This window comes from Adiantum capillus-veneris, chromosome 22 (genome assembly GCF_014529385.1).
Source record: "Adiantum capillus-veneris isolate H3 chromosome 22, ASM1452938v2, whole genome shotgun sequence".
Lineage (NCBI taxonomy): Eukaryota > Viridiplantae > Streptophyta > Polypodiopsida > Polypodiales > Pteridaceae > Adiantum > Adiantum capillus-veneris.
The window spans coordinates 87,228,208-87,241,397 of record NC_140952.1 but is presented as its reverse complement, the minus strand read 5'-3'; the positions used below and the strand labels follow the sequence as shown (position 1 = coordinate 87,241,397).

Genomic DNA, 13,190 nt, shown 5'->3' with positions numbered 1-13,190 from the left:
AAAAGATCCTTCCATTAGTTAATAAAGCTGCCCATAGGGCAACAACCACCTCTACTAGAGAGGGCTACATCAACCATAAGGGGAGACTCTCCCAATGAGAAACAACATATGTACAATGGGGGCTAAATCAAGAGGTGGGAGCAGGAAAAAGCCACACAGGTGGGCGGTAGTGCTATCTGGGCTCACCCTAGACCATGGTGAAGAAGGACCATGGGCGCCACAGTCGCAGGAAGGCCTCTCTACGCTCCCTCATGCGGTCGGAGCTGCCCTGAAGTCTCTCGAATTGACCCCTGAGAGTATGGATCAACTCCAGTCGAAAGTCACGAACAGTCTCCACGGTGGGACACGGCGAGCTTCGAAGATGCGGAAGCTACGGGCCCGCCAAATGTCCCACAGATAGTGACGCTAACTCTTCAAAGGATGGTCACAAGCTCCACAAGCTGTCGAAAGGCCACTATGTACTAGCCAGCTCTCCACTACTATAGCTCTGTGTGCAACTAGCCACTGGAACAAAGTGACTCGCCTCGGCTGTCTGGAGTCCCAGAACCGCTCCCAAAAGCCTGACAAGAACTCAGCTCTGAGGCCCTCCTCCTGTCAATGAAGTGATGCAGCACGACAAACCTCTCTCTGTGCTGCTAGAATGTGACGCCCAGTCGAACAGTGTACTGTAAGAAAGGGATCCCAGGGTGGTCGGTTGAAGAGAAGGGGTCTCTCCAAAACCACTCTAGGGTCCCACTGTGTTGGGTTAAAGACCTAAATAACCCCTTTTTGTACATTTTTATACTTTGTCCAGGTACATTTTTTAAAGGTCACTTACAATAAAAGTGGGAAAACCCAAAACTCACTTATTGAGTTTTCCCCAAAAACGTGATCCCTCTCTCTTCTGCTAGCGCTTCCTCTCCTGCTGGCCTTCGCCTCCCCTCTCTGCACACACTGCACTTCCTCGCGTGCTCTTTCACTTGCACACACCGCCGCACGCTCATCAACTAGTATTAGAGCCCGATTAGGGTTTGCCCCTAAACTTGCAAACGCTGAATTTCAGCCAAGAAGGTCAACTTTATCGCGAGATTTGCAATTTCGTCGCCAAAGGACTCGTCCCCGCACACTATAGAGCTCCCGACAACCCAAATTGACCTAAAACAGGCTGAAATTAGGTCAAAAACAGGAAATTACAGGTTATCACAGCGAAATTACAAGTTTTGCAAATGATGTATTAAGGTGTGGGAATACTTTTGCTAAGTCCCCGCTACCCGAAAACCCTGAAATTGTCGAAAAACAAGCGGTGTTTTAAGCAAATTTCAGATTTACGCAGGTTTTTGCAAGTGTTTTTATGGTGCGATTACAATTGGGAAAGTGCAAATTGATGCAATCTACGCACATTTGACAAATTTTGTCGATGTATGACCATTTGTGGCTCAATTTCATGCAATTTTGATGCTACAAACTGGGGCTTTTGCGCTTACATGCTTCTAAAGGCTGTGTATTAGCCTTATGTATGTCTTCTGAGACTAAAAATGTAATGAAATTGGCCTATTTAACTTGAGAGTAGCAGAAATTAATGAGAGTACTTTTGAGAAATAACTTTGTGAGCATAACGGGTGAACATAATTGAAGATAGCAACATAATCATAGCAATTAGTTAGCTTGGCATGAACAATACTTTTGCAAAAGAGAGAATTTAGAGAACATGACAACAGTTGAGGACCGGATTTATGTGGAGCCGGTCCCCCCTCCAATAAGCATTTGTATTATGATTTCTCCCATTAAGAGAGACTTGTTACAATACAGTCTTTGTGTTCCTTGTGACCTAGGTGATGCAATGAAGATGGAAAGCTTCATGCATCACAAACATAGCATAAACTTGAAGAAAGCTTTAACTATACCAAGCCTCGGTCCCAAGACCTCAAACACCTGCGAAGGTGGAGAGAGCTAGCAGGGAATGAGGATAGGGAAGAGGAAGAAGAAACATTTCATAGGAGAAAGAACTAATTCCTCACTTATCATAACTCTTGTGCTAGCATACATAATAGTATAGTAATGAAGAAGAAGGAGATGGCAAGCTTAAGCATTGAAGCATGGCTCTTGGTTGGATTTGCACTCCATAGCCAAGAGTGTTGGTGTAGGCTCTCAACCTCTACTTGCTTGGAGAAGGAGAGGGAGCTCTTGCACTTTGCATAGTACACAATGAGAGTGTTTGTGAGTGTGTGTGGGTGAGTATACCCCTCAAGCAAGCCCCCTCCTTGCTAGGTCGACCCCCCCTTCTAGCTCATAATTGAAGCTCATTGACTCTTGCCAAGCCTAGCCAATCACAAGCTTGGGCAATTTCTAGCATTGGGTGTAGGCTTTGGACAAGTGTCCCCCTTTCCCCTTTGAGAGAGAGAGGACTTGATAAATGCAAAAACAATTAGATAATTCAAGTAATTTATCATTGGACCCCTTTGAAGCCTATTGGCTAGGCTTCAAGCAACACATGAAGGTAACATGGATAGGGACCTAACATGTGTCCTTGCTGCCTCTTCAAGCTGGGGCTTCCCTTGTGAGTGTGAGTGTGTGTTCTCTATCTAATCCATAGTTACCCGGAACGCGGAACGGGAACGGCGACGGGATCCCCGCGGAACGGGGGAACGGCTAGGGGTCCGGAACGGGAACGGCGCGGAACGGGAGGTTAAAAAACACCCAAATAGTGCATTTTTTAGCTCCTTGTGTTTAAATACAAGGAGTATTAGAGTGCTTTGACTCTAATACTCACAAAAAACTCGTTTTGAAGACCATTCAACCTTGCTATGACTAGATGAAGATGAGAGAGAGAGAGAGAGAGAGAGAGAGCTTGAGAGAGTAAGAGGGAGAGACTCGAGAGAGTGAGAGGGAGAGGGAGAGATTTGAGAGAGTGGGAGGGAGAGGAAGAGAGCTTGAAGGCTTGAAGCCTTGAGCCTTGAGAGAGTGAGTCTTGAGAGGGAGAGATCTTGAGAGTGTGAGAGGGAGAGAGCTTGACCCTTGAGGATTAGCTTGTGGAGAGAAAGGGGGAGGGAGGTGCATTTTATGAGTCCTTGAGGCCTTGCACACTTCAAAAAGAAGCCCAAACATTTACTTCAATTTTTCCAAATTTTGCCAAATTTGTTTGTAGCCGTTGGCCGTTCCAAGGGCATTCCGGAACATTCCGGGGGCGTTCCAGAACGTTCCGGAACGGCCATTCCGGTTTGCATTGGCCACCTGGCCACCTGGAACGTCAGACGTTCCGGGACGTTTCGGAACGTTCGGGAAGGGAACTGCCCCCCAGAACGCCGGAACGGGGGCTAGGGGACGTTCCCCGGTAACTCTGATCTAATCCCTAGGAAAAGGGCTCGCCCCCCCTCTTGTAGGGATGCTTTTGACTTTAGGTGTTCAAGCACCTTACTCACCAACCATGACAAAGCACTTGAAGTAGGGGGTATTCCCACAAGCATCTCAAGCAAGCATGTCAAGGCACCTCAAGCACCTTAATCAAGCGTCAAGTCAAGCACCTCAAGCATGGAGTAAGTGAAGCACCTCAAGCACCTTAATCAAGCACCTCAAGCAGGACAAGCACCTCGAGCTTGGGCCGGGTTCCCACCTCAAGCTCAGCCCTAGCTTACCTAAAGTCGAAGGACTTTTACACACATTATTGGAGGTCTTCAATGAAGCTAACCCTAAGGTCTTATGCTCCATTGGTTAGCCTTGCTCTTTGATAGACCATCTCCCATTTGGGCCCCTTTACCATTGGCCCCGTGTCGAGATAGATCTATAAGCACATATCTATATCTTAACACTTGTTCCCGTTTATTCTCCCACATTAAGTGATCAATTTAATATAAGAAAATCATTTGGGTTGGTTAGATATTAGATTTTATGACATTACCTCTCTCTTGAAATCATAGTCGTCCTCGACTATGAGGTAGAAGAGATAAAGCCTTAGTCATTAGTCAATCATACTTAGCGGGTAGAGGATCCCTTTTTTACCCTACGACATCTTTCCAAGATGGATGACTAATCCATTTGGTGCTTAGGAGACATAGCTGCCGCAAGCATGTCTGCTCTTTAGTCCATTTCATTCTCGCAAAGTAGAGTGACAAATTCTACTTCGTGTTTGAGAGACGTCGTCATCACAAACATGATTCTAAGCATGCATACTAGTTAAATTTGTGCACAAGTAAAAAGAGGACTAGTCTTATAAGACAAAAACATGAGTCGTTTAAAAGAAATTTGTACATTTGCTTACTCTAATGTAGCATTGTAAGCATTGACAAGGTTCATACTATCCTTAAGCTGTACTCCTTGCATCCATCTAGCATCTTCAAAAGGAACTTAATAAGATACCGTCGCATAATCTTACCATGTCGTAGTACCTTGTCTTCATGCCGAAGGACAGCTTCGGGTTGTAGCACCTCTTCTTGGTCTTCAACTTCGGGAGGGTCTTCAATAATTGGTTCAGTTGGTGGCTCTCCTTTGTAGGGCTTAAGTAGGCTTACATGAAAGGCATTGTGTATGAGCCAATGGTTGGGCAATTTGAGTTGATAAACCATCTCATTGATGGGCTTCAAGATTTGGAAAGGACCATAGTATCTTTTTGCTAGTTTAGCATAATACTTTTGATGGCCCGTAGGATTTTTGCCCGTCGTTTGCCTTAATCGAGCCTTAGGAAACTTGAGTAAGACCCAATCATTTTCTTTGAACATTAAGGCTCTTCTGTGCTTATCAGCAGTAGCTTTTTGCCTTTGTTGAGAGATGAATATAGCCTCCCTAATCTTTTGAAAAGATTCTTGTAGGTCACGGCTATACTCATCGGCGACGAAGATCTTCCCATGTACTTTGAGTAGCAAGGGACTTTTAGGTCTTCCCTCAATGATCTCAAAAGGTGCTTTTCCCGTAGAAGTATGTACAGTATTGTTGTAAGCATACTCTACAAGAGGTAAGTACTTTTCCCATTGCGAGCATTGATCTACTTCGGTAACATAAGTCTTGAGTAGATCGAGTATCATAAGATTGGCTATCTCACTTTGGCCATCCGTTTGTGGGTGATAGGTTAAAGAGAAATTCAATCTTGTTCCTAGATTTTCAAAGAGACCTTTCCAGAAATTACTGGTCATTCTAGGATCTCTATCTGACACGATGGATGTGGGTAATCCACGGTGCTTGAAAATCTGAGATATGAAGAGAGTTGCCATTTGATGTGCCTTAATAGTCTTTTTGACAGGAATAAAATGTGCTTGCTTGCTAAACCTGTCGACTATTGTCCATATTCTTGTATTCCCATGGATAGACTTGGGTAATCCAAAGATGAAATCCATGGATATACTCTCCCATGGTGAATTTGGAATAGGTAATGGCTGGAGTAATCCAGGTTGCTTCCCTCTATCATACTTGGTTTTTTGGCATACTACACATTTTGATACATACTCTTGTATGTCCACTTTCATGGTAGACCAATAGAAGTACGTCTCTACTCCTCGGAGAGTAGGTTGAATACCTCTATGCCCCGCATATGGAGGAGCATGGGATTCATACATAACTTTCTCACGAACGGAATGGGTAACACATAGCCTATTGCCGTGGAGAAGATAACCATCCTGCAAGGTGAATGGTTCCTCTTTCTACCCCAAAGCAAGGGCTGACATTATGTCTCTAAAGTCAGGATCAGTAGCATGCTCATCTATCATAGAGGATAGATCATTGTGAGTAGCTATAGACACCGCATTAACTTTTGGTCGTCGTGAAAGTGCATCGACAACTTGATTGTGCTTACCAGCTATGTGAGCAATATGGAAATTAAATTGCGAAAGAAAATTTGCCCACCTCATTTGTTTGTCGAAAAGCTTGGTTTGCGTCAGGAAATACTTGAGACTTAGGTGGTCGGTTCGTAGGATAAATGGAGTCCCCAATAGGTAGTGCTTCCATGTGTCTAGGGCATGTAGAACAGCTAAAAGCTCGTTCTCATAAATGCCCAAGACTCGTTCATCACTATTGAGCCTTCGGCTCTCATATGCTATGGCATGCCCTTCTTGAAGCAAAACCGCTCCAAGGCAATCACCACAAGCATCACATTGGACCTCAAATGGCTTTGAGAAATCCGGAAGCACGAGGACTGGTTGGGAAGTAAGCTTCTCTTTGAGTTTTTCAAAAGCATTTTGCTCCTTAGCAGTCCATACAAACTTAACGTTCTTCTTAGTTAAGTCGTGTAGTGGTCCTGCTACTTGAGAGAATTTTGCTATGAAGCGTCTATAGTATGCACACATACCAATAAAGCTTCGTAGCTCATGTAGGTTTCTTGGGTTAGGCCATGCTTTTATTACCTCTAACTTTGATGGATCCATTTGGATACCATCTTTAGAGATAATATGACCTAGGTACTGAATCTCTTGAAGGAAGAATTCGCTTTTCTTTTGGTTGAGATAAAGCTTGTTTTCCCTCAATGCTTGAAAAATCACTTGGAGATGTTGCTTATGTTCCTCCAAAGATTTGGAGTAGATGATGATATCATCAAAGAACACTCCAGTGAATTTACGATATGGTCTAAAAATTTTCTCCATCAAACGATTGAACGTAGCTGGTGCATTAGTCAAGCCAAAAGGCATGACTAGATATTCATAAAGACCAAACATTGTGCGAAACGCGGTCTTTAAGATATCTTCATCCACTATCCTTATTTGATGATAACCACTCTTAAGGTCAATCCTACTGAAGTAGGTAGAGCCTTGTAGCTTATCAAACAGATCTTCTACCCGAGGTACGGGAAATCTGTTTTTGATAGTGATATGGTTTAGTGCTCAATAGTCCACATACATACGGTATGTACCATCTTTCTTTTGCACTAAAAGGACTGGGGAACAAAAGGGAGAGGAACTAGGCCTTACCATCCCTTTGTCTACCAGCTCTTGTACTTGCTTCATGATCTCCTCTTGTTGAGCTTGTGAGACTCGATAAGGAGGCTTGTTAGGTGGTAAGCTTCCAAGAAGGAGCTCAATACGATCATCCCCTCGTTTTGGAGGTAAGTCCATAGGGATATCATCGATGAATACATCTTGGAATCTTTTTAGAAAATTAGACAAGTCTAACTCTTCTTGATTCCTATCATTTACATTTGATGAAATATTAGTATCTTTTAGAGACTCTTTGACAAAAATCATGTACGTAGAAACTGAGCTCTTCATTGACTTATCAAAAGCAAGAGGATTTACAAGTGAAATGGTGCGACCACGCTCACTAGCATCTATATACATGTTCTTTCCCCTGTAGGTGAAGTAAATTCTCCTTTCAGGGAACTTCATGTTGGCAGCCATGCGATCAAACCATGGTGGCCCTAGGATAACATCCTGATGTTGGAGAGGAGAGATGAAGAAGTCTTCTTTGTCGACATAGCTTTGGACATGAAGCCTCAACTTCCCAATCAAGGGAGTAACGGAGGCTTGTTGTCCCTTGAAAGCTGCATCAGCCACTACTATATCTCCCATCTCAAAAGCTTGAATGCCCAACTTGGTGGCCAACTCTATTGATATGAAGTTGAGAGTAGAGCCAGGGTCAAACAAGATGAAGGCATCATGCTCTCTAACCTTTCCCCAAGCATAGGAGAGTGATGATCCTTTGCAATGAGCATCCTCTTTTGGAGCTTCGATGGTGGAAGCCCTAGGAGTCTCATTGCGAGTATTCTTCTTGGGGCAAGAACGATAGCCTTGTCCTTGCTCCCCACACTTGAAACACTTATGGTCCTTGCGAAAAGCTTCAAGCTCTTCAGGAGAGAGTTTGTTTTTACCTTTGTAAAGTCCCTTCTCCTTGGACCGATTGTTGTTGTTGTTGTTGTTGTTGTTGTTGGAAGTGACTTGGGAATTGTTTTGAGCATTGGTTTTCCCCTTTGCATCATTTTTATCTTTGTTTTCCATGGGCTTGACATTACGTCTAGCCCCTTAATGGAAATTGATGTGTGAAGCAACCATGGTGTAGTGGATTACTTCGGTAATAGTATCGGGCCGTTGAGAGTTAATGTATTCGGCCATCTCTTCAGGTAATCCGGCACAGAATTGCTGTCTTTGCTCGGCAAAGTCTATCTTTTGAAAGATAGTAGCTTTGAGATGTAAATCCCAAAACTTGTCTACATACTTGTTGATAGACTCATGAGAGAAGCTTCAAGCCGTGCCATTCGATAAGAACTTTATCTTTAGTATCGCTTGGAAGAAATTGCTTCATGATGGAAACTCGTAGAGTTTTCCATGTCTTTGGGGCTTCTCCATTGCCACGAAGGCTAGCCCACCATTGACGAGCTGATTTTTGGAAGTGCATAGCTACATGGCGTAGCTTGGAGGACTCTGTGAAGCCCTCGTCCCCAAAGGCCGCATCAAATTGTTGGATGAAGGCCAACACTTTGTCGGTAGCACCAAAGGTGCCATCGTAGGTGAGAAAAGAGATACTCTTTCCTCCCTCCTTGAACTTCTTTAGCTTTTGTGACCTTCGCCATGTAGGAAATGATTTGCGATGTCCTCCCCTCTTGTATTCTCTAGGAGAATAGCCATAACTTTCATTGGAAGAGAAGAAAGGTGAAGAAGAAGGAGAAGAGAGTGACCTCTTCCTAGTCCTTTTCTTCCTTTGTTTCCTCTCTTGCCTTTCAGAGTGATGAGGAGGAGGACTATGGGTTGCTCTTTTCCTCTTGGAAGGAGTAGGCGATCGATCGTCTAGACCGCCGTCTTCGTGGAGCCACATCTTCAGAAGAACTTAGACTTTCATTGCTTTCTTTCTCTTTGGATTCCTCCTCTCGAATGGGAGAGAGTCTTCTTTTGGGGGTCTCTTCAAGAGGCCTCCTAAGCTCTCTCCTCTTGGAGAGGAAGGGAAATTCCATAAGCACGAAGTTGTTGAGTAACTTCGGCTTGCAAAGCAGTGTTGCCCATAGCTTGCTGCAACCTAGTGACGAGATAATTCACAAACATGGGAGCATCATCATTAGCACCTTCGTGTGCAAAATCAAAGCTATCAATGTTCATTCTACTCTCTTGATTATTGTCAGCCATGTTAACAAAATTTATGTATGTACTTAGTGTATGCTTTGGCAATTCAAAACCTTAGTTGCCACTCCTCCTAGCCTTTGAAAATCGGCTCTTAAGTATCTACACCCACGGCTCGAAGTGGTTAATTATAGAGAGTAGAGGAGTAGGTCTAACATAGCAGAGTTGCCAAGGGCTAGCTCCTTTCGGACTTCTTATGGCTCAATAATGGTAAAGCTGTAGGCGAGTCTAAAAAGACTCCATTATTAAGTCCAAAGCTCCCGAGGTGTGCACCATCTCCCACATAGTGGGCTCAACAAAACCGATATTAGATCCTAGTAACAACATCAACCATTTATAGGCTACTTAAGGACCTCTCTTCTTAAGCAAGAAAAGAGAAACCAAATGCTTTGATACCAATGTAATGGAATTGGCCTATTTATCTTGAGAGTAGCGGAAATTAATGAGAGTACTTTTGAGAAATAACTTTGTGAGCATAACGGGTGAACATAATTGAAGATAGCAACATAATCATAGCAATTAGTTAACTTGGCATGAACAATACTTTTGCAAGAGAGAGAATTTAGAGAACATGACAACAGTTGAGAACCGGATTTATGTGGAGCCGGTCCCCCCTCCAATAGGCATTTGTATTATGATTTCTCCCATTAAGAGAGACTTGTTACAATACAGTCTTTGTGTTCCTTGTGACCTAGGTGATGCAATGAAGATGGAAAGCTTCATGCATCACAAACATAGCATAAACTTGAAGAAAGCTTTAACTATACCAAGCCTCGGTCCCAAGACCTCAAACACCTTCGAAGGTGGAGAGAGCTAGCAAGGAATGAGGATAGGGAAGAGGAAGAAGAAACATTTCATAGGAGAAAGAACTAATTCCTCACTTATCATAACTCTTGTGCTAGCATACATAATAGCATAGTAATGAAGAAGAAGGAGATGGCAAGCTTAAGCATTGAAGCATGGCTCTTGGTTGGATTTGCACTCCATAGCCAAGAGTGTTGGTGTAGACTCTCAACCTCTACTTGCTTGGAGAAGGAGAGAGAGCTCTTGCACTTTGCATAGTACACAATGAGAGTGTTTGTGAGTGTATGTGGGTGAGTATACCCCTCAAGCAAGCCCCCTCCTTGCTAGGTCGACCCCCCCTTCTAGCTCATAATTGAAGCTCATTGGCTCTTGCCAAGCCTAGCCAATCACAAGCTTGGGCCATTTCTAGCATTAGGTGTAGGCTTTGGACAAGTGTCCCCCTTTCCCCTTTGAGAGAGAGAGGACTTGATAAATGTAAAAACAATTAGATAATTCAAGTAATTTATCATTGGACCCCTTTGAAGCCTAGCCAATAGGCTTCAAGCAACACATGAAGGTAACATGGATAGGGACCTAACATGTGTCCTTGCTGCTTCTTCAACTGGGGCTTCCCTTGTGAGTGTGAGTGTGTTCTCTATCTAATCCCTAGGAAAAGGGCTCGCCCCCCCTCTTGTAAGGATGCTTTTGACTTTAGGTGTTCAAGCACCTTACTCACCAAGCATGACAAAGCACTTGAACTGGGGGGTATTCCCACAAGGATCTCAGGCAAGCATGTCAAGGCACCTCAAGCACCTTAATCAAGCGGCAAGTCAAGCACCTCAAGCATGGAGTAAGTCAAGCACCTCAAGCACCTTAATCAAGCACCTCAAGCAGGACAAGCACCTCAAGCACGACAAGCACCTCGAGCTTGGGCCGGGTTCCCACCTCAAGCTCAGCCCTAGCTTACCTAAGGTCAAAGGACTTTTACACACATTATTGGAGGTCTTCAATGAAGCTAACCCTAAGGTCTTATGCTCCATTGGTTAGCCTTGCTCTTTGATAGACCATCTCCCATTTGGGCCCTTTACCATTGGCCCCGTGTTGTGATAGATCTATAAGCACATATCTATATTTTAACACTTGTTCCCGTTTATTCTCCCACATTAAGTGATCAATTTAATATGAGAAAATCATTTGGGTTGGTTAGATATTAGATTTTATGACAAAAAACAACTAAATTCGTTGTTTTCGAGCACAAATTCGCTCGCTGAAATTTCCTGCGCATAAATTTCAGAAATTGAATTTTGTGCCCAAAACGGTTTATTTTGCCCCAAATTGCTCCTGTGACCATTTGGAGTTGTAGTGCACATCTCTGTGAGGCTATACTCCGATTTTTGCGCATTTTGCCCAAAAATTCACCGTATTATCCCTCTTATTTCGTGCAACTATGGCCTCATCTTCTTCGGATGTACAGAACCTCTTCGAGATTAGGAGGTTTGATGGTACAGGTTTTGATCTTTGGAAAGACAGGATTCAGGAAATCCTATTTCTTAAGGATTGCGAAGGGGCACTTGAACAGGTGAAGCCACAAAATATGACAGATGAAGCATAGGTTAGCATGAACAGGAAAGCCGTTACATACATTAAAATGGCCATGACAGATGAGACCGTCATTGATGTGAAAGGTCTCACAATTGCTTTTGATGTGTGGGAGAAGTTAAAGGGAATGTATGAAAATACAACGCCTGTCAACCAAGTGCACTTGATGCGAAAACTTGTTGGCATGCAACTAGATGAGTCCAAGAGCGTGGCAGAGCACTTGTCATTGTTCGCACATACTTTGTCACAGTTACAAGATTCTGGCTTGCCCCCTTTTGATGATAAGCTGAAAGCTATCTTCTTGCTTATGACCTTACCTGAGTCATGGGAAACTTTGGTGGTTTCGTTGTCCAATAACCCCAATTTGACCTTTGATGGTGTTAGGGATTCTATCTTGAATGAAGAAATCAGGAGGAAAGCAAGTGGAGAGGGAGGCAGTTCTGCCAACATGGTTAGAGGAGTAAGAGTAAAGAAAGGGGAAATGCAAGCAAAGGCAAGGGTGATGTGACTTGCTATCAATGTGGCAGGAAAGGTCACAAGAAACCCGATTGCAGGTACTATAAAGCTGAGTTAGAAAGAAAAAAAAATGGCGGAGACAAAAAGAAAGAGAAGAAGGAAGTCAAGGCAGAAGCACAGGATAGCTCAAAGGACAAAGAGAAGGCCAATGTGGCTAATAGTGTCGTGATTGAGGAGCTGTCAGATGTAGAGGACATCTTGTGTAGAGGACATCTTGTGTGCCACTTTGTCAATGATGATGCTTATGACTATGATGCCTCTCTCAATGTTCATTCACAGGACATGCAGATCACCAAGAGTGATCTTATCGATGCTTTGTTGACTGTCAATGATGCATTGTCCCAGACTTGGATTGTTGATTCTTGGATTGTTGATTTTGGTGCTTCATTTTATGTGACTCCTATTAAGGAGTGTTTCTCTACTTTTGATGTAGGCAAGCGTGGCCATGTATACCTTGGAAACAATCATGCATGTTCCATTGAGGGTATTGGCACTGTGCATCTCTCCATAGATGGCACAAATGAGCTTGTCTTGCATGATGTTAGATATGTGCCGGGAATCAAGAAGAGTCTGCTTTCTGTTGGTCAGATGGATATGCTTGGCTACAGCATCTTGTTTGAGAGAGGATCATGGAAAATGACCAAAGGCTCAAGGCTGATTGTAAAGGGCACAATGAAAGGGACACTTTACTGCATGCATGGAAAGGCCGTGTTGGGCAAGTTTATTGCATTGGCTGAAATTAACTCTCACATGGAGTTTTGGCACAAGAGGCTTGGCCAAATGAGCCAAAAGGGCCTTTCTAAGCTTTGTACTTTGAACAAGCTTGATGTTAAAGGCACAAAGCTTGACTTTTGTAATGAATGTCAATATGGCAAGCAAGTAAAGCGTTCTTATTACTATGGTGTCTCTCGTAAATCTTGTGTGCTTGATCTTGTACATTCTGATGTATGTAGCATGCCTGCTAAGTCTATGGGAGGTGCATGTTATTTTGTCTCCTTTGTTGATGATCATTCTAGGAAAATTTGGGTTTATTTGCTTAAGTCTAAGGATGAAGCCTTTGCTACGTTTAAGAGATTTCATGCATTTGTGACCACCCAAACTGGTAGAAAGCTAAAATGCTTGCGTACAGACAATGGGGGGGAGTACACAAGTGCTGAATTTAACAAGTTTTGTGAAAATTTGGGCATTAAGAGGGAGCTTACTGTGCCATACAACCCCTCTTCTAATGGTGTGGTTGAAAGATTCAATAGGACACTTTGTGAGAGGGTGAGATGCATGTTGTCCACAGCT

At 43.4% G+C, this 13,190-nt stretch overlaps 1 protein-coding gene across 1 annotated transcript in view; it reads right to left on the bottom strand.

The window, feature by feature from the left end:
* The window catches only part of LOC147429733 (Nucleotide-diphospho-sugar transferases superfamily protein), a 55,597-nt gene that overhangs the window by 9,509 nt on the left and 32,898 nt on the right, over positions 1-13,190 (bottom strand). The window lies entirely within an intron of this gene.